Below are 21,698 nucleotides of genomic sequence, written 5' to 3'. Positions count from 1 at the left end.
TGTCTGTAAACATTTAGGGGCATATTTATGAAGCTTTCACATTGTGCAGCAAGACACCTTATTGGGTGCATGAAAGGGAAAGGGGAGGGATGCACCATATTTAACATAATACAATGCATTCTTGTCCTTTCCTTGCACTGGCTCCTTTTTGGCTCCCAACGCAGGCAACCTAGCACCATGGTGCAAGGGTGCCTGCCTTGCAGACATAATTGTTTTTTGCCGGAAGGTAGACCTTCCTAGACAAAAACATTCCTCTGAGGCATTTTCCTTCTTTCTATCTGTGCTGCAGAATGCACACATAGAAAGAGGAACAAATAAAGAGAAATAAAGATATGTCTCCACTTTTTGCCTCACTTGGAGATGAGTAGCATTTTGATGCATTTCAGGTCTACCAGTAATGGTAAATCTGGGAATGTGCCAAAATCCATCGATGGATGCATGGGGACACCCACATTTCATCCAGGGAACGCCTCAATGGGACAGAGTTACGCATTGCAATAATTTGCGCTGCATTGCGTTGCTTTGTAGTTATCAAGCCATGTAGGGCCATGAAAGGTGGCCTTGAATTTATTGATAGATCCTACTTAGGTTTTGAGTTTCCCTGTGCCCCCTTGTGTGGTTCAAGGGGGACACAAAACGTTTATAATGATGCCCCTTAATCTCTAACATATCTGCTTGCACTCCATTTAAGAAAGCTGTGTATTTTACAGTCCAATATGTTTCAGAAAACGTGGGAGAGATTAGGGTGTACAAAGGCTTCACTCGCTGAGCATAAAATGGCAAATAAGTCCTTCCGAAGTTATGAAATCTCCTTAGGGCATTTAACTTTCTTAATGTATTTGGACGTTACAAAGTGGCACACTTCTGCAAGATGTCTGGTGCCAAGCCCCTAAACTCGCAGGATAATTCATATACGAGGGAAATCACTTTCAAGTAAGCAATTTTAGATTTTTTTAAATTTTGTAACTGTGTGTAGTCAGTATTGTCCACCTTAGGCGTTGTTTTAAGGCATTAACTGTGTTGTAAATGTCATCAATGTAAGATAGTGCCTCTTGATCTTTTTGTAAGATCTCCATAATGCATGCTACAAATAAACCAGGACTAGTCTTATAGCCCATCAGCAATCATTCGAAACAGAATTGAAATTCATGAAATTAGAAGGCAGGTGGATACTCACTTTTATATATCTTTCACACCAGGTTTGACATGAGTCCTGTGATATGAACGTTTTGTGTAGCGCATGAGTTAAACTTTATAGTCTAAAAGTAGTCTATATGAACTGTCAGATTTTAAAACTCAGAAAAGAGGGCTGTTGATTGTGGAACTACAAGACACCATGAGGCCTTGATATTGCAGCTGATCTGAAATAGATTTTATGTCGCGATTACTGTCTGCCTTCAGAGGATTTTGAGCCTTTAGTTGAGGTTCACTCCGTAAGGGATTGACATGTGAAAATGTTAATTAAATTATTTTACCCATAACGCCGAGTTTATATAGTGCTGCAGCTTGTTTTAAACCCACTCTTATACATACTTTTCCCAGAGTTCCTCAGCTATGCAGGAAAGAAATTCTGACAGTATTCCGTCCTCTCATCAGGGAACATTCTGTGTAAAGGTGTGGCGGCCAGCCATCCTCTGCAAGAAAGATATCTTAGACATTTGGTAAGTGTGACCAAACAATTGGTTTAATTTTGAAAGGTCTTTCTTACTCAGTCTATCTTTTTACATTATAAACCATATCTGGAGTGTTTATATGTCCATCTGGAGTTTGAACGAGTATATATCCTTCAGTTCAAATTACCACCAGAAGCTTTTGAAAAGGCTAGTGCACTATTTCCAGTTCTGTTGCACTGCCCAGAAGCGCTGTCACCCAAATCCCATTCCACATAAGTGTACATAGCACACAGATTTTGTTCTTAGCTTGCTTCAGATTTTTTTTAAGTGAATCATGGAGGGTAATATCTCCTTTTCTTCCTTTACACTAACCTTAACGTCATACCCGGATGACCTTTCTGCTTTGTGTACTTGTCTTTTTTTAGATTCTCAATTGGTCCAGTCCTATCTGACCTTTTACTGCCAGAGCCCTGAAAAGAATGTGTAGAACCGCCATCAGAATACTAATAACAATCCAGCTTTTTAAGTCCAGCCTAAACAGCGCTTGCGCTGCTAGGCGATCTATTGTCTGTACTTTGTGGAGTTTGACTCCTCTCACGATTTGGATTGACTTTTGTGTGTCATTTAAAAATACTAGCCTGCAAATGGCTAATGGTGGGTGCACATCCCACCTTTTTCTTGTGAGTTCTCTCCCATGGAGTATTGCAGCGGGAGCGAGCAGGGACGCGCACGCTGCTTGTTATGGTTTGAACGCTTGTGAGGGGGCATGGTGCAAGTTTCCTACTTTCAAATGACTGGCCTGATGGGCAGAGGCCACTTCCTCCTTCCACAGTCCTTTACAGAGGGAGCCCCACCTCTTGCTTGTGACGGAGGCTGTGGCTCACGACCCCCCCCAAAAAATTGCACGGACGAGACGCACGCTTCTAGTCTGCCGTTGACATCTTTGAGCCCACTGTTCCTTACTTTAGCATCGTACTTCCTTTACTTTATTTTTCGACCTCTGTCCAGCTGTAGCTTATTTTTTACACGTTTTTTTTAAATGGGTTAAATTATTATTAACTACCTTACTCTGTTACATGAGCATGACGCAACCCTTTTTTGAAAACACGCTCCCCTCTTGCGCTCTCAGCAATGTGGCCAGGTACTGGGCCAGCGCTCACGCTCTCTATTGGGTGTTGACTCTCTGTATGGTGTGCACAAGGTCTATGGGGGTTGGGTTGGTTTAGCAGGAAGTGAGGTAGTGCTGCCCTGCTTGTGCCAATGGCTCCAGAACCCTTCCCCAAACAGTTAAGGGGTTCAGGTGCCTGAATTGACACCAGTCACCCTCCCCACCAGTGGCAGAGATGCATACTGGCGGCAGCTGGGGTGGTCCAGCCGCCCAAGGCACACCAGTCAGAGTCCCTGTGCACCTGCTGAGCCTCACGATTCCCTGGCCAGTGTTTGCTGCAGGAGTCATTGCAGCCACAAAGCAGACTTTACAAATTGCCACTCTCCTCTCAAAGTAAGTGAGTGCTTTTATTTTCCATGCTCCCTGCTCGTGATGGAAAACATATTTAGTGGTTTTAAAGCAAGCTTGCTATTTATTCATGTCAACTGGCATGGCCTGAACCAATAGAGGCCTTATGTAGTTCTGGACTGGAGGGAAATAGACAGATGGAATTTGCTTTATCAAAGTAGGGGATTGAGCCAGTCATTATTTCAACAGATCTAGCAATTGTTCAAGAAACTGGAGGGTTTGCATCACTGCCCAACTCTTACTCATGCCCACCGTCTCCAGATGAAAAACACGGGCATCAAGTAAACAAAAAAAGGGTTGAGATTAGGAAACTGGTATGCATTTTTATTATAAAACACAATTTTACATAAAGATGGCTATTGGTTTATGGCACAGTGTTAGTTTATTTCGTGATCTTGGACAATGAAGCATAGAAGGTGTTGGCAAATAATGAGACAGGTGCTATCATTCATTAAAATAACAGAAAACCATGCGTCCATTTTCATACCAACTGTTGTATAGCGTTTTAGGATCCGAGCGAAATTTACCGATTCACGCCCTTATATAGGTACAATTCACATTGCCCTTATATAGGCATAACAATCATAACCATATTTAGACATAACCCATGCAGTCCAAATACAGGCATGGCTACTTCCACTCGTTCCAAAAAGCCACAACGATTTCTTGGAAAACTCGGCTTCAGCAGTCAGGGACGTCCCCTTCCTTGAATATTGATTTGTCCAAGAACTCATGGAGTTTTCAAAGAACTACCATTCCCTTGGGATTCTTTGATGACGTTATTATACCCAACTTTACGTCAAACTAGGCACCTTCAAGGTATAAATATGCCTACACTCGTCCTAGCAAACACACTGTGGTTTGGAGCAGCTCGACCATCTACTTGCCCGACGCAGCTCGCTACAGCAAAGGCTGAAGGAAGCCGACCCTCCACCTGATGCACTGATCAAGAGGCTGCATTTCTCTCACTGAGAATCCAGCTCCAGGGTTTCCAAGATCCCCTCGTGGGGTATTGGGAAATCGAGTCCCGAAACAGATATACCAGACCTCCTTCATTCTAAAAGCAAGGTACGGAGCTGATTAGGCCCTAAGAGAAATCTTGGTTAGATTCTTGGCAAAGAAAAACTAAACCTATGCTACACCACACTTACTTCTTTCCTTTTACTAGACTTAGGTTAGGTACATTGGTGTAGGCGTATTTTAGAAGCACCATTTGAGTACTTTTTAACCTTTATTATTTATGTATGTATTTATCTATCTTTCAGAAACCATACAATGCTTTTACAGTATTATTTTATAATACTCTTCTTACTGTACGCATTATACTTTGCAACCAGTATTACGGTTCACTTGCATGAGAAAGAAGACAGTTCAATAAATCCTTTTATTGAAAACGCCTGTCTCTCTAGTTCTCTGCACCTCTGATGAAACAAAGCATGCACGATTGACTGAGTAAAATATCTATCTATTGTTTCCACGACTCTGAAGATACATTTATTCTTGGGGAAACAAAGTTGTCATGTTTATGCGGTTGTCAGAAACGAATCCCTTCTTGTGTATTCGAGAAAGTTACTAGTGACCTCTGAGCTAGCTGGCACTCACAATTAAGTCTAATATATTCGATAGACACCTAGTCGACCTAAGTCATACGTCAAATCTATAGGATATATTATTCCAATGCGCAGAGCCTATTGGGAATACAGGAACTCCACTACACAACATGGTGGAGTGGTAGTTCAATCCACTAATCATGAATATGTCAGGAAGTGGTGAATGCCTCACATGATTTGTATCCATTGGCAACATCAGTACCACCACAGCGTAAAGTGCAATGGTACAATAGCTATAGAGTTACTCATCATGAATGGGGGTAAGGTACTCACAATGCTGGGCTGCTGCCACTTCCTATTAAAACCCTGCCAAACCCTCTATGATGTGGGCAGTAATATGTTTTTTATGCAAATATTATGGCACCAACATGCCACAAAATTCACAGGAGACAATAGGTAGATGCCCATCGAGGGAGCAGTGTACTATAGTCCAACGTATATACGTAAACAGACTTTTTTGGGATACACTGTTTGATTTTTACCTCTTATTGTGATTATGACTCTCTGAGAATGCAAAAAACTAATGTCTTATAAATTGGCCTTTCTTCCACTCACAGTATGGCCACTATTGTCAGGGAATTGACCTCACACTTTGGAAGGTTGCAGATCTGACCCAGGGAGGCATTTATTATTAACTGCAAGAACACAATAAATTGGCCTGGTGTATTATTTGCATCAAGGTAAATGAAGCTCTAGATGTATAATGGCATATCCAGAACTGGAAACGGAAAGAAAATACTTGAACGGGATGAGCAACTCAACCATTACCTGGGTATCCTAATAGCTGTTTATGAGACTCCCTCCCAATCGGAGCCAGAGAACATTTCCCACCCCTTGCAGCCCGTGCCAGCCAGCTCTCAGTATCCTTGAGCATCAAATTCGCAGACACTTGCATCCACTAGGCAGAGATGGGGCCTTACACCTCCTAGTACCCACTTGTCCTCAGAAGCAGTCTGTTATGTTCCGTCACTGCTAATGGTGACTCCTGTAATGGAAACATGCAAGAACCCGTCAAGAGCACACCATTTTTAAGACTGACCTATTATATTACATGCTGTGCATCGTGGTAGCTGTAGTGTGTGAGCCTGTCAATTTAGGCAATTGGATACACACACTTGGAAATAGTGTACTAGTGAAAGCAGTCATCTGATCACTGTACAAGTACAAGTGTTTCACTACTGCACAATGTGAAGAAGAAAGTAGGCAAACACGGCAAAAAACGCTTGCCTAAACCTCAGCTGTGCCACATCAAGGTACCTACAGCAAAGAAGAGCAGTCCCAGTGCTACAGAGACGGACAATGTTGCAGACAGAGGTCCACTGCATCCTTCCTGCAATGACCCAAGCATCATGCCTTTTTAGGTCGAGCCTGGGCAGCGCATGCGCTGCTCTGCGAGGCATGCTGTATTGGAGTACGGACAGCAAGCCACGCCCACTCTCCACCCATATTTGTAATTGGCATGTGTCATTGTCCTTCGTAAGTGCTGGCTTCTGATTCGTGCATTGGCTTGTTAGTCCCTCCTTAGTACCGCCTTGTCTTCATTTGTAACCTCCCATGAGGACTGGCCCTTTTACTTCAGTTGTTACAGGTTACTCTTATTTAGTCTGTAAGCGCTATTTTCTTTATTGAGTTCCTCCTTCTGCAGGCACAGCATGCTGTCCTGCAACATTCAGTGTGCCATGTGTGCTTTCACTGGTCGCTTTTACAAAAAAAGCATTAGTTTGTCAACTTGGCAAACAAATGCTTTTTTGGTGAAAGCGCCCCGTACCGCGCTTTCATTTTAATAGCGGCCGCAGGCCTTTCTTTAGAAACGGCTTGTCTGAAGAAAGGGGTGTGGCCTCTACTAACATGTAAGCACAGCATGGGGTGCTTGTAAACAACAAGCATTTGCATTGTAATAGGTCTCGCATTTTAGAAACTTTGACCTATTGGTATTATAAATGACAATTCCTTTCATTATTGCTGGTTTTTAAGCACATAAATAAAAGGCATTGCCATTTACAATGCCAGTAGCTCAAAATCTTGCAATTGCGAGACCTATTGCATTGCAAATGCTTGTTATTTTTGTCATGGTCCCTCAAAGTGCAATCACCCCGGCTGGACTCCTGGGTTGATGGAGATCCAGTCCTTTTATTTTATTTTCCTCTCTGTTTCTTCTGTAGCTCTTTCTTTAACTGAACCCTCAGTCTCATTTTTAGTTTTGTGATACCGTTTGGCAGCTTATGATACCAAAGGGTAACGGCCCAAAGATGTATGTTTTAGAATTTATTTTAGGCAATTCCCATTTGTGCTCTAGAATGGGAACTGTTGGAAGTCCATTGCATATGACAAAAGCTGCTGCTTCTTAGAGGATGTTGCTCAGAATAATTCGGCAAACTGTTTAAAAAATCCCTATTAAATTCATTTCTGGGTCAAAAGCTGGTTCAGTTTTGTGTTAATTTTGTACTTTTTTAGGACATCAGATAGTACAGCCAATGACTGTGTGCCATAGGAAGTAGTGTACATACATGCAAATATACTTCCCTAAGGATTGCACTGCTCTAAGGATGGTACAATTATAAGGGAAAGACACATACATATTCAGAATTCTATAATTGTCTTCAGGTGTTGTATGAGGATAGACCACTTCTAATTGGCTGGTCGTGCGATCAATCCAGAAGGCAATTTCATCACATTTTATGGCCACAGATGAGGAATACCTTTTAAGAGTCAAGCTTCACAAACCTACAGAAAATATTTATTTCCTGTTTGATCCAAAGGAGGAGATGAATATTACAACAGTATAGTTGTAATATTTTTTTATTGAGGGTGTTATAAAATCAACTCAAGAATCCAAATAGTTTGAGAACACCAATGTTGGGCACCAAATGTCAAGATCTGGACACCCCCCAACCCCATTACCCCCTCCCCACCACCCAAAGATGCAGGAGTCAGATTTCTAAACCCCTAGTGCAAGGACTTAGTTCAACCCACCAACACGAATTAGAAATCCAGTACACAACCTGCTAATCAATACTGTAACGATGATTAGTCCCTCTAGATTAAATCAGGGACAGAGTAGAACTTCAAACTGTCTTTCCTTAATGAATACAACACTCAAATTAGCACTTAGAAACACAGAGTAAAATGTTAAAATGTTTATTTCTAAAATCCAAGCCTAGTGCATAAAACATGAACGGTAACCACACAGAATTTGAAAATAAAGGCAGCAGTGTATGACTTGGCCAGCGGATAAAACATGGACAGTACTAACATGGTTAGTACATTCCTAGCATCCTAACACCTTGTTGCTAAGTCTAAGTGCTTTGTTAACATTTAGCAGAAGCAGAAAACAGCAAGCATATAATTCAAGTATCTTAAAAAGGATTGCACAGCATACCTTCTTTGCGAGAAATAACTGCCTACCTACCGTCTGTCAAACCTCTTTCCTTGGAGTGAAAAGCAATGTCGCGCTCAAGGCTACTTCTCTGTGCCACTCTCAGAGCCCTAGAGCAACCACCAAACTTTGGCTTGGTTATCAGAAAACGTGCGTGACCCCGGCCTGATAGTTTCATTGTGAAGTCTCTCTAAACTATGACCAAGTACATTGTTTTTACAGCACCCGATTGCTGATCTTTGCTGTGGGGAAACTGAATTGAGTGGGGTGGGAGCATGTCCATTTACCTCAGTGTTCCCACTCTGCCAAAGTCTAAACAAAAGACCCTGAGCCTGGAAAAGTGGAAACTTTCTTGCAAGCATTAGGAAGTGAGCATAAATGCACTTTTAGCATCTCTGTCGAAATGGAAAGGTCGAAAGGATCAATTGTGGGTTGGGAAAAGGCGATTTAGTCCTTTAGAGTCAAAACTAATGATGCCATAGGTTTAAGTCTTTTAGTGCAATGTGGGGCAGATTGCCCTTTTCTAAAGGCAGCCCACAATGGATAAGAAGGCATGTGGTCAGCTAAAAAAGTTAAAAGCAGCATGCAAAAGTCCGAAGCTGTGTAGAAGAAACAATATGGTGAGAGTCATAGGTGCTAGTTATATTGGAGTGAAAGTAGTTCTGTTGGTTAGAGCACGGACAGGTGCTAAAAAGTTTAAAGGCGAAATCTAAGTTCACCAATCCTATATGGGTAAATGAAGAGATGTGTGTTGGCATCTCAGAAGTATTATGATTTGTGGTAAGAAAATGCAAAGTGATGAAGGTTTATGCATGTGTTTTGGAAGGTTAAATGGAAGTGTAGTGTATGACCCGCCTCAAGGGTTTGGAAGTAAGAGAATATGGACTGTTTGTAACTGGAGGAGTAAGACTGTGAAAGTATAATGGAAGAATGGAGTTATATATCAAGTAGGGTCAATAGTGAGGAGAGTCTAGCAAGAACAAGAAGTGGAAATGAAGTTGAGATTGGATGGATGAGAGTGAAGATGCAAAAAGAATGAAGCGCAGCAGTGAGTGCCGGTAAGTGTGAAAAACGTAGTGTTTATCTGCCTGTAAAATTGTGAGATAACATATGAGAATGCTGTAGGTATTTTGAACATAGAGTCCAAGTTGCACTATGTTACAATTTCTAACACCACTTTATGTTTTATATTCAAGGAAGAGTGACGTGTGCAATATACATTGCTCTGTGTTGTACTAATGTGTACTAATATAATGTTGCCAGGCTTTTGGTCAGTTGGCTCACAGGGAGCTGGTTTTTAGTGCTGTCGTTCAATAAACATAATTGTATACTTTCACATTGTGTATTATTCACTACATATTCACACACAAAATAGAAGTTACAACACGCTGGCTTTACCTTTCATGTAGTCACCACATTCTCAAAGGTTCCATGAATGCCAGAGGAATACATGCGGTGATGGTAACTTTAGGTACAAACAAACAAGCATGGTTGTGGTGGAATGTAAGCAGGACATTGTCAAAGAGGGAATATTTCCTCCTTACTTCATTACATTTGCTGCAAAAAGGACAATTAAATAAGGCTTTCATGTTGTAATTTAGTGTCAATTCATTTTAAATTAAAATTTGCCCAAAACATAATTCTCATGACAAAGTGCTTCCTGACTGTAGGAAGTTGACTCTGTCTATATAATACCAACGAAAGGTATAGTGTAAACAGAGTCCAGTGGATACCCAGAGGTATAGCCGAGACTAAAGTAGATAATACCTTACTCTCCTTTGTGGTAGTGTGGTTGAGCAGTCTGTCTTATTAGGAGGATAGTGTTATATATTGGTTGCACACCCTCGAGTAAGAAATTATGTCTCACACCTAAAGACTGAAGCCACACCGATTGTTTGTGTATAAAAAGTTAAGTTGCTATTTTATTTCTAGAACCACGATTCACTTAGTAGCAGGTAAGTTAAACGCCTCATACAACAGCGACGGCTCGTGGAGGGAGTTACGGTGGGGCAGGAGGGTGGGGAGGGGGAGGGGCAGGGTGGAGATTGCTAAAAACCGGCATATGGATAATTGCAGGTAAGTAAACAATTTAATTAATAAAACGAATTTCGTAGCTCGCACTGCATTGCATTTTGCGATGCAAGGCGCACTACGAAATTCGTTTTATTAATTAAATTGTTAATATAATAAGAATGAGGATAAGAAAAGATAGGAGCCATTGGTAAGGGTATTTGCATTATGCTAAATAGTAAAATAAAGGAAGATCATGTAAAAACACCAACGTGTGAACAAGGACATCATTTAAGGGTCACCTGGGGTCGTAGATGCATCCCTTGGCTTGCTTCCTGCTACCATGGCACTTCCTTTCGGACCCCTGGCCACAGAGGTGGCAAAATCAGTCCCAAAATCAGAAGGTAAACAGCCTCTTGATGAGCACTGTTTATGTTCTGCTGCTCCCACTGGGATCCAGTACTTTAAAATAAGGAATTTCAGCAGAGGAATGCTACTTTGAATAAACAAGAAAGTGAAATAAAAACTAACATTGATGAATAAATGATCATGTTTCTTTATTGTGAATACATGAAAAATTAAGTTGCAACCATATCTTCACCTTTGAGATTAGAGTCGTCAAAGATCATAAATATAAACATTTACAATCCTAGGAATGCTGTGAGCCAATAACTTTTTCTTGCACATTATCCTCCAGTTCAAAAAAATTAAATACGCTGATCGGGAGAAGAAAGATGGAGGTTGATCCCATCACAGAGCACTTACAGCTCTCTTGTGACCTTGCGCAATGCCCTCAACTGGCTTTTCGAAGCAGTGACAAGCAGCATTACCCACTGAGATGGAGCCGAGAAAGAGATGCTCTATTAGCAGCAGCCACACAAAGCAAGTACGGCTCAGGATGATCAGGGTGCTGTGGGGCTTCATAGAAGGAGGGAGCAAGGTGTGTGGAGGCTCTCTAACAGGCTACGCTGACTTGCAAGAGTATACTCTCAGCCGCTGATTTGCAGCAGCTGGCCATACGTCTCTACATTGGCTCCTCAGTGAGTGACGACTTTATGCAGGGGAGAGGCACCTGAGGAGCAGCAAAGGGGCACAAGGCAGAGACCCAGGATCAGGGTCAGGTGTGGCCACCCAATGAAGAGGGTGAGGTAATCCCCCAAGCAATGGACTCCTCACATGCAAAATCCCAAGTTGAGCCCCTTATTTTGAAATTGCTGCAATTTGGTGCAGCAAGGGCATGCCTTCAATTGGTAGTCAACGAGGGATCAGCCTCTGGTTAATGGGCTTTGTTCACGGAGGCACTAATGTCGGCAGCTGTGACTGGAGGTAGTATTGTGGTAGCCACATCCTCTGAGGATTCGGTGACAGAAGGTGATCATCTTGCTATTGATTTGGCAGAGCAGCCTGGTATGCATCACTCTACCAGTCCCCAGCTTCGACTCGGAAATCATAGCGATCTTCCGGTTTCACCTTCTCCTGGAAGAGATAAACTGTCCCACCTGGCAGCTCAGCAAGTTCTGGAAGGCTGCACAAAAGCAGTGAGTGCAGTATCAGATTCCTTGGGGGAACAAGGAGGTGGGGCAGAAGTGGCTTCAGACTGGGACTCTAATGCAGGTTCATTAGAATCTAATGGCCGGCCAATCTCACATCAGGCAGGCCACCATGACAGGCAGCTATTTAAGGGTGAGCCCCCCCTTGTTTCATACGGCAGCGATAAACTTTGCAGTCAGGAGGAAGATGGGCAGCTCGTTCAGGAGGGGTGTGGTAATATTAAGAGGAAGCTACCAGAGGCGTTCATACAATGTCAGCCTAGTAAACCTTTGAAGCTACAGCAGCCAGGAAAGATGGGGGATTCTGGTGCTAAGAGCAATTCTCTCCGGAAGAGGGTTACCTTAAAGGGGGAAGTGATGGCACTTATTCCACATTTATCAGCAGTGCTGACTGTAGCAGCTGAAGGTAAACAACCTTTAGAGAAGCATTCTCACCTTAATGGCTAAAACCAGCACCCTTAATCAACTGCTGATTTATCCTGTGGTACCCCCTCCAACTGCTCCAAGCTACCGCTACCTCAGGAAGCCTGCAAAGAGGATAACTTTCAAGAACTGCCCAAAAACCATCTCTCATGGCAATTCTATAGCTTCCCTGAGTCCAGCGCTCTAAGGCACAGGTATATTATGCTCAGTCATGGGCAGACAATCTGAAAATGCAGTCATCAATTGCTGAGATGTCGGGAAAGATTACCCACCTTCCTACAGAGTTTACCAAGCTGCAATAACGAGTGTCTGATGTGTGGAGATTGGGACAGTTGTAGTTGCATTATCAGGAATCATAGCAGTCAGTAGGAGTATCTCCAAACCAATATAGAAGATATGGAGAGTCGCCAGAGGGGAAACAACCTTAGGATATTTGGAATACCAGGTGGAAGAAGGGGGCAGACCCTTGCCAATACACTGTGCAACTGTTTGCAAAAGCTTTTCCAGAGCTGATGGATTAGAACTGGGTTTCACAAATGTAGCGGGCCGACTGTCTTCACCTTAATCACAATCTGAGTAATTCTAAACCAGCGCAGCCCAATCCTAATCTATGTTGGGAACGTTCTCCTTAGGCCGGCAATTTCACTTAAGGTACTCCCTAAAGCACCTGTCTCAGTAGATGGAATGTCGATTTTAGCACTCTCAGACTTCTGCAAGGCTACTATGGTTTGACAATGGAAGCTGCAGCAATTTATTGCACGTTTTCTTGCAAGAACCAGCCCGGTTTAAGATCATTAAGGATTGGAGTATCCTGATGTGCTATTTGGAGACAGATGCCTCACAGACCCTGAGCCGTATGAGGGACTCTACAACTTAGTTCTATAGCCTATGGCAGTCTGTAATGTAGTTTTTGTAACCCCTCTCTCTCTCTTAATACAATTCCTATGTGTTTTTCCTTTTCTTCTTCTATTTTTTTTTCAGGGTTTTAATTTCTTTTGTGTTTTTTTCAGTAGTACTGGTTGCTTGCTGGCTAATATGACTTGGTGATTTGATGGTTGATGGGTGGGGGGGTGTCAAGACACGGAGTGGAGGGAGGCACTCTCTTCATGGCTGTCAATCCTTTGACAGCTCAGTGACCTGGGATGATTTCTTCCAATGAACAAAGGGGTTGGCTGTGGGTTTGGCATTGGGCTGAGTGGGGTGGCCACACTAGACAGCCTCCTTAAGCAGAGAACATGGCCTGGTGTGGAGGGTGGGGGTGGGAGGTGAGTAAAATATGTCTGAATGCTCTTAACTTTTCAATGATATTTGTATTTGTTCTCTACAGCTTTCAGAAAATAAGGTCCAGAGTATGGGGGGCTGCCTGGTGAAATCTCATAGGATAATGGCTAGGATAAAATGTATGAACTGGAATGTCTCTGGCTTAAATTCATGAAGCAAGCGGCAGTTGGTACATGAGGAAATTGTGATGTATAGACCCCAAATGTTAGCATTTACATAGACTCATGTGGCATACAAGGATAGTTTCTTATTTAGGCAAATGGCTATAATACAATTATCTGTACTTCACAATTGGTTTCCATCTGCGGGGTGCCTATCTTATCTGCAAAGAATTTCAAATTTAAGGTCTTGAAAACTGAAGTGAATTCCAGGAGGAGATGGGCATTAGCACAGTTGAAATTATACTCACAGAAATGTTTTTATTTGTGCAGTTTATTGGACAAATGTTGATGGCCCGGGTGTTTTCGACATGATTTCATTTGTGTTGCTGGACCGGGCGGGTGAACTAATCATAATGGACGATTGTAATTGTATATGGAAGTACACTACTCCACGTATGCCCAGAACCAGGGCTTCAATTTATGACTTTCTCTGGTTACATGGACTCTGTGATGCATGGAGGACTGCCCATCCTACCAATCCAGGATATACTTTCTATTCATGCCCAAACAAACACTATTCCAGGATTGATATGGTTCTCGCTCGCAAGCATTTCTTAGCAAGTGCAGAAATCGAGGTTTGCCTCAGGATTGTTTCTGATCACAATCCAATTTTATTTACATTCTGTCTTACGGAAGCTAGAGCTAGTCACTCTGTGTTTTCATTACCCCACCATCTTCTGTCTAATGGCGAATATGGAAGGTATGTTACAGGTCATTTAAGGGAATTCTTCCCCACTAATACAGGCACAGCAGCACCCTCATTAGTCTTGGGTATTACATTGCAATTATTATTAAAGAAAATAGAACTGCTCTAGAGGGTGCCCATCTACTGAGGTAAGATATCCTTCAGCTTGAAATATTATATACACAAAAAATTCTTCAAGACGGTGGGGGCGAGCAGGCCATCTTTCTCCAACTGATTGAAAAGTCATCTATACTTGGGCAGGGTCTGAAGGAGCAGATAGCAGCTACGTATATTAAGAACAAAACTGCAATATGAATATGGAGACAGGATGGGTCATGTGCTAGCCCATCAAGTTGCTGATAGGCTGTCTTAAAGTATTATTCATCCTATCAAAGGCTTAGATGGTACAGTTCACCATAACACTGAAGCAATTATGGAGGAGTTTGGTTCATTTTACCATGAGTTATACTTTCAGGCCCAAGTAGTGAACAAATCTGGATTTATTGAGTATGCACATCGGTGCAGGCAGCCCCATTGGGGGGAAGATAAGGCCAGAGTGTTACAGGCTGAGTTCTCCTTTGGAGAGATGGAGGCTGCCATGGTGTCTCTCCCGTCAGGTAAGGCCACGGGTGAGTACACAATTCCTTTGGAGTTTTACAAAGTTGTTTAAAAACTAATAGCGATTGAATTTTTATATCTGATTCAATATATTTATGAGCGGAGGACATGTTCCAGATTTGTGGAATATGACTATATTATGCTATTCTAGAAAAAATACAAGAGGATATGGGGTCTTATCGACCTATCCCTCTTATTAACTTAGACGTCAAGTTGTTCGCCAAGATTCAAGCAATGCGACTTGTACCATACTTTCCGTCTTAGTTCCCAACAGCAGGACAGGTTTGTACGAAGGGATACAACTAGTAACACTAACACAGCAATTGCAGCAGTTAGTGTTGCATTGTTGGAAATGGCCCTTTTTGCAGGGTTATCCCAAAACTTTTTGCTTCTTCCTCCTATTTTTTCCAGACCTGTGTTCGTTGGCTATAGGACTCTGGGCACTGCACTTTACCACTGTTGATCAGTGCTAAAGTAAATATGCTGTCTATGTAAGTTGTTATTGTGATTGGTTATCCATGATTGGTATATTTGTTTTACCAGTAGGTCCCTAGTAAAGTGCACTAAGTATGCCAGGGCAGGTACATCAAATGCTGCAGCACTGATTGTAAAAGAACAAATGAAGGAGTATTACCCGATGAAGAGGATGAAGGCTTTATCCGAAGTGAGGAAGCACTGTTCCTTTGTTAGTAAACCCCTCACTCACCACCTAGTGGTGACTTGCTTCATCATCAGGGCCCACCCAAGTGGCCTAGCGTCACTTGGGTGTGCTTCAACACCTGAGTTACAGTGGAGCAGGTAGTGAAGTGTGGGATGTAAACAAAAAAAGGTGTAAGTGTTAAAATTGTCCTGGTTAATGCTTTTGTATAGATTTTAATAAAAAAGTAACTGGACAATGTTAAAAATATTGGTGAGATAGTAGTAGGAGGGTTACGGTCTACTTATCTCTACTTATGTGTTGGTCAACATGTTTCTACCTTGTGGGGCAATCCCCGGTATTCTTCAGGACCAAAACAAGGAAGTGGGAGGGGTGCGCCCCCTAAAAGACGCACCCTGTCCTAACTCCTTGGTCATCCAGAAGGAAAATCTACTTCTGGGGAGACACTCCTAAAATGTAGGGTGTCAATAAAAACTGGAGAGGAACTCTAGTTGAGTTGCATCAAGCAGGAGGTAGGGGCATCGCTGGAACCAACATATTAGTTGGAAGAAGCGGACAAAGGCGAGTCACCTACGTCTACCTGTCACTGCTCGGGCGCACCCGAGCAGCGACAGGTAGACGTAGGTGACCCGTAGGTGATACTTTACACATTGCCTTTGGAATAAGCCTGTCTGCTAGTGCCAAGCTATCAAGGGGGTGAGCAGGGGTTATCTAAGGTGTAAATCCCCTTTACCCTGACTAGAAGCAAAGGTCCCTAATTGGACAAAGGTACCTACCTCTGCCAACTAGAGACCCCCATTTCTAACATGCATCAAAATCCAACACCAGAATGGGCATGATTTTATTAGGCATGAAGAAGGCCGTTGACCATGTTGCCTGGGGATAAATTCATTCAGTTGGTCGAAATATTATATAAGACTCCACTGGCTAGGGTGGCATATTCAGTGGCGTATATAGGGAGTTGTTAAAATACATTTTCTATACACCGCAGGATCCGCCAGGGTTGCCCGTTGTCTCCCATTCTTTTTGCTCTGTATATGGAGCCTTATCTACGATCTTTGCATGTGAACATGGGTATCCAGCCTCGAGTGTTTGGTGGGCATGAACTTAAACTTACTGCATATGCAGAGGATGCTGCATTAAATCCAGAAGTAGAATTGGGACAGGTTGTTAAGAAGGTCGCCCATTTTGGGAGATTCTCAGGGTACAAAGTCAACATCTTAAAAACACAGGTTTTATTGAATTACAAGCCAGATGTTCCAATCTCAGGGGTAACCTGGGGCTTAAATAATGCTTGGAGGTTAGAGACATAACTAAACTGAACTATGAGCCTTTAATTATTATCAGTTACTACTAAGATGAAATCCTGGAATAAACTCCAACTTAGGGGTTGAATGCAACGTCATTTGGAAAAGCATTCCGACCTAATTGGTCTTGGAATGGTTTCCGACCGAATTGGATCTAAGGAGTCCGACTGACCGATTTCGATGCTTCCGGATATGATTTTATCGGACTCACACTGACTTCATAGGGGCCTCTGTTCCGACTGAATACACAGGCTCTCCTTTGAATAAAATGAGTAGTTGAGGAAAATTGTGCACGCTGTGGTGGGCACCCCTTTGTGTCTGCCACACTGTGCATAGTTGTGGGAAGGGGGATCCCCACAGGACTGGTTCTGAAAGCCCGGGGTGAAGGGGGGCCTGCTATGGCCCCCCCCCTAGTCAGATTTCGACTGCCATTCTGAGTCGAAAAAAACTATTTGGAAAGGCTGTCCGAATCTGACAGCATTATCTCTAGGTCAGAGACGGGGTCTGTAGACCTGTATGAGTCGGATCTGAACTACTCGGTTCATCCGAATGCCATCCGGAACGGAGTCGGAAAGCCTGAATGCTTTATGATCATCGTAAGCGTTTGTTCTGAAACCTTTCCAAATCGGAAAGACAAGTTCCGAATCAGATTCCGAAGACCCTAATCCGATTCAGTGTCTTTCTTTCTTAATTGACCCCTTAGTCTTATTGGATGATGCAATATTGTCAAGATGAATATTCTTACAAAAATTCTCTATTTGTTTAGGACAATCCGACTACGGGTCCTGACTCCTTTTTTAGGAAGTTGTAAGGATCTATTGGAAGTTTTATTTGGGGGTATAAGCGGGCAAGACATGCAATTTGATTCATGAAGTTTTCATTTAAACATGGGGGGCTTCAACTCCCTGATCTGATGTTCTCACGGCACCTGCACAGTTTATTAATCCCGGCTGACCCAGATAGAGCAGCTTTTTGCTTCTAGCTAGCTCTAGGGGCTGAGTTTAGTCTTCTCTTCGACCAGCTGGAGACCCTAATTACTATAAGAGGGTATAAGGATGCATTCAAATTTGGCAGGAAATCTGTAATAAATTATTTATAGCTTTTTTAAATAAAAAAACATGCTGTGCAATAATCCTGGCTTTCTATCAGTATTTCAGTATTCTATAGGTAGGGCCTGGACACGATATGGGGTTCAGACTGTTGGACAGCTGTACGATCTGAATGGCTTCTACTCATTTGCCAGTCTGCAGGCCATCCATGAGCTCCCTAAACACTATTTTTTCAAGTATTTACAAGTGAGAGACTACTTTTTGTCAGGGTGTAAGCACCTGGTGGATCTTGAAGGAATAGAGTTAATTTTAAATCTATATAAATTAGGTAAGAAACCATAGATCAGTGCAATATATCAGGACTTTTCTCAGTATGCCACTCATGATAATGAGGTATTGGCAACAATATAGAGTCGGCTTCTATCCTCCGATATCCGTGTTTGTGAGAATCATAGGGCACTGGAGATCGTCGATTGCTCGGTACACTCCAGTAATTTCAAATTGTAACAGTTTAAGACTATTATACTATACTCCTGAGAAGATTTCTTAATGGGGCACAAATATACCTAGGGATAAAGTCGGGTGCCCCAAATGTACTTTCTTAGCTGCTGATATTGTGCATATGTTTGCCTTAGGCCCAGCAGGGATGGGGTCACCAAGCAAATGTCCTCTGTCCTTGGATTCCAAGTCTCACTATCCCCTAAAGAGATACTGATGGGGGTCAAGTCAGAGTACGATGGGGGAATCAAGTGCTTATTGACAATTATGATTGTCTGTGCTTGGTTATGTATAGCCCGGGCATGGATTTATGCTATTCCCCCAAAGACAGTTGAATGGTGGGCCCTCCTGAGACACGTTTACGAGTCTGAAATGGACTTGGTTAAAGGAAGAGTCTCTTCTTCTTTGAGGAAACTTGATAAAATCTGGGCAGGTTTTAACTGGGATTCATAGTCAATTATTATTATTTTTTTTTTTACTTTCTTGTGGAAGGATGTCATTGACTGTGCTTTTCTTTAGATGATGGTCAATTGTTTCACTGGACTCAACGGATGTATGATGTCACTTCTGCTGCCACTAGTATTTTGGTGAATCGACGCCCATGCATATGTCATCCTTCCAAGGCCACTACATTGAGTGCATAGATGAAAATGGAGCAGGTGTGCTAGTGAAGAATAAGTAGGTCAGGAATGGGAGGTGTAAAGTGAGAGATTAGGAGGATACCCCAATGGAATTATTAAAATCAATAATGGAGCAAGAAAGATTAAACTCCATAATAATGCAATAATCGAAAAAAGACTGGTATAAATGGAACAATTAAACATGTCCGGCATATGCTTAAGAGCCAGGACTTCTCAAAATGTCACTTTTAAAATGGCGGACGTTATGCAAGAAGTGCAATTCCTATGTCTCACTTGAAAAACTGCGGGGCATATTATCAAGGGGGTTTATCTCTGCTTTTTTGGCTTTAAAAGCCAAGAAAGCGGAGATAAAATTATCTCCCCATTACCTAGCTGTCGCTAACACCAGTTAGCGACAGCTAGTAGGAGATAGCGACCATCTTGGGCCCCACTTTGCATTTCAGTGATATTTATCACTAATGACATGCAAAGTAGGCGTGCCAAGATGTTAGCGACTGAAAACAGTCACTAACATCGCTATCTCCTATTACCAACTTATGGAGATATTCGCACTAAGCGCGAATATCTCCAAAAGCTAACACCTGCCCTGAGCAGTTCTTAGCCATGTTATCCAATGGGAGGTGGATAACATGGCTAAGAGCATTAGCTCGGTAATGCATGAATATCGCTGACCTTTCAGCGATATTCATGCATTGCGGTGATTTTTATCGCATTTGCGATAAACCTTGGTAATACCAAGGTTTCTTTGCGGTAAAAATCGCCGCAGCTCAGCGGTAAATTTTTCCCGCTAACCAAGCAATAGCGATAATTATCGCTATTGCTTGGTAATATGCCCCTGCGTTACGTAGAAGGTTCGAAGGAGAACGTGGTCGGATTCCATGCAACTCCACTGCATGGAATTACATTTGAATTTAAAAATAAGCACATTTCATGGGAAGGATAAGTGAAAAACGTTAATATAAATCCACATACTTATCATAATTATGGTTAATGTCTACATTTGAAACTGCAGTATCTTGACGTGCACTGAAATTAAATCAATTATCCTAACAAGTATTTCTGTAAATGCATGGTAAAGAATTTGCACGCATCAAGTTGAAAAAATGGACCAGTCCCTTCCGGCGAAGTACAGTAATTTCCAGAGAAATTACTTTACTCTTGGACTAATTATCTTGTTCATACAAACCCTCGATAAAGGAAAGACCACTTAGTTGTACAAATCTAAATATCTCATTAATATATGATAGGCAATTTTGCTGATTGCAGAGATTGGCGAGAATACTCTTGCAGCAAAAAGCCTTTCAAATCTTGAACATGACTTACATCGACGACAAAATTCCATCTAATTGCGTTCACTGAGCGTTTGTGTGTGTGAATTATGAAGTGGCAGAAAATGAACATGTAGTGAGTGCAGTGAAACTCTAATCCCAGCTATCGACAATTTAGTCATTCTGCCTTTGGGGAGTACTAGACGAAATGCTAGGCGAGCGATAAAGCTTTGAACAAAAGTACTCCACTTACAGCAGTAAGCGAATAAAAGGCCTACGTTTTTCAGAGTTCATTTAGTGTACTTCCGGGTCAATGTACTCATGGGTATTAGTAGTCGGGTGCCAGGAGTTTGAATAAATTACTCCTGCTGGTCTTTACTCTTCATTAGCACCCCTGTGTAACCAATCAGAATTCGTTCTTTGTGAGCAATAACTATCTGTGTAGGCCAACTCATAAAAACTTTCTTAAGTGCCAGTTCCTTGTCCCAATGCCAGGTTCTTGTCCCTATAGGTTGCTGATGTGCCACTTCACCTCAAACCAGTCCCGCTGTGCGAACTTGCTCTCTCCCATGTTCTATTTGGGCTTTAAAATAAATAAATCAATCGTGAAAGTAAAACATTTGATCACCTCTCCTCTCAGGTAGTTGATGATTGCTCCTTTCATTGACATGTGATTTATTGATCTTAAAAATGTTCTGAAATTAGGGGTTTGGGGGCTATCGACCAAGGGGAGGTCTGTCTCCTGGGAATGTTGAGGGAGGTGGTGCACTCTAGATGACTGGCAATAGGAGTTTTGGGCTACTTTCTGTTAAAGGTGGTAGCCCAAGTAGGGTATACTTGCACACTTTGGGCTACATCGCCGTTATTTCACATGAAGATGACCTGGTGGCTGTTAAGGAATTGCAGCAGGAGAAAATTGGGAACGTTGTCTTTTGGTAGAAAGTGGTACTTTGTTTGGCTTAGGATGGCAGAAGTCAAAGTGATGCATGTGCTGAGAATGTTGTGGGTCGTGGCGGCCAGCACTGAGGTGGTTTTGGGACACCCGGAGCGTCATGCATTGGAGGGAGAGTCGACCATAGTCTGTGCTTGTTCCCCTTCACAGTCGTCAGCAACGCTGCCTAAGAAGGCAGTATTGGTTAGCACTTGGAGCTGCTCAAGAGTGCGAAGAGAGTCCCGAAAGGGAAAAAAGAGGCCCAGTTGGGGAGAGTCCTGTGAGCAGAACAGGCCCGAGGGCTGTCAAGTGACCATAGCAGGCGGGCCTGAGGGCCAAACAGTGACATTAGGGGATGGGGCGAAGAGCAGAGGAATTCTGGTTAAGGGTAGTGTGTGAGTGGGGAAAGATGGAAGGGGGGCAGACTTGGCAAGGGAGAGGAGGCACGGCCAAAGTGGCAGACAGAGGTCCAGCCTCAGTATGGGGGGCAGCACTTCTTTATT

This window comes from Lissotriton vulgaris, chromosome 1_1, assembly GCF_964263255.1.
Source record: "Lissotriton vulgaris chromosome 1_1, aLisVul1.2, whole genome shotgun sequence".
NCBI classification, from domain to species: Eukaryota; Metazoa; Chordata; class Amphibia; order Caudata; family Salamandridae; genus Lissotriton; species Lissotriton vulgaris.
The sequence above is the reverse complement of the archived record's forward strand: the minus strand, read 5'-3'. Positions refer to the sequence as shown.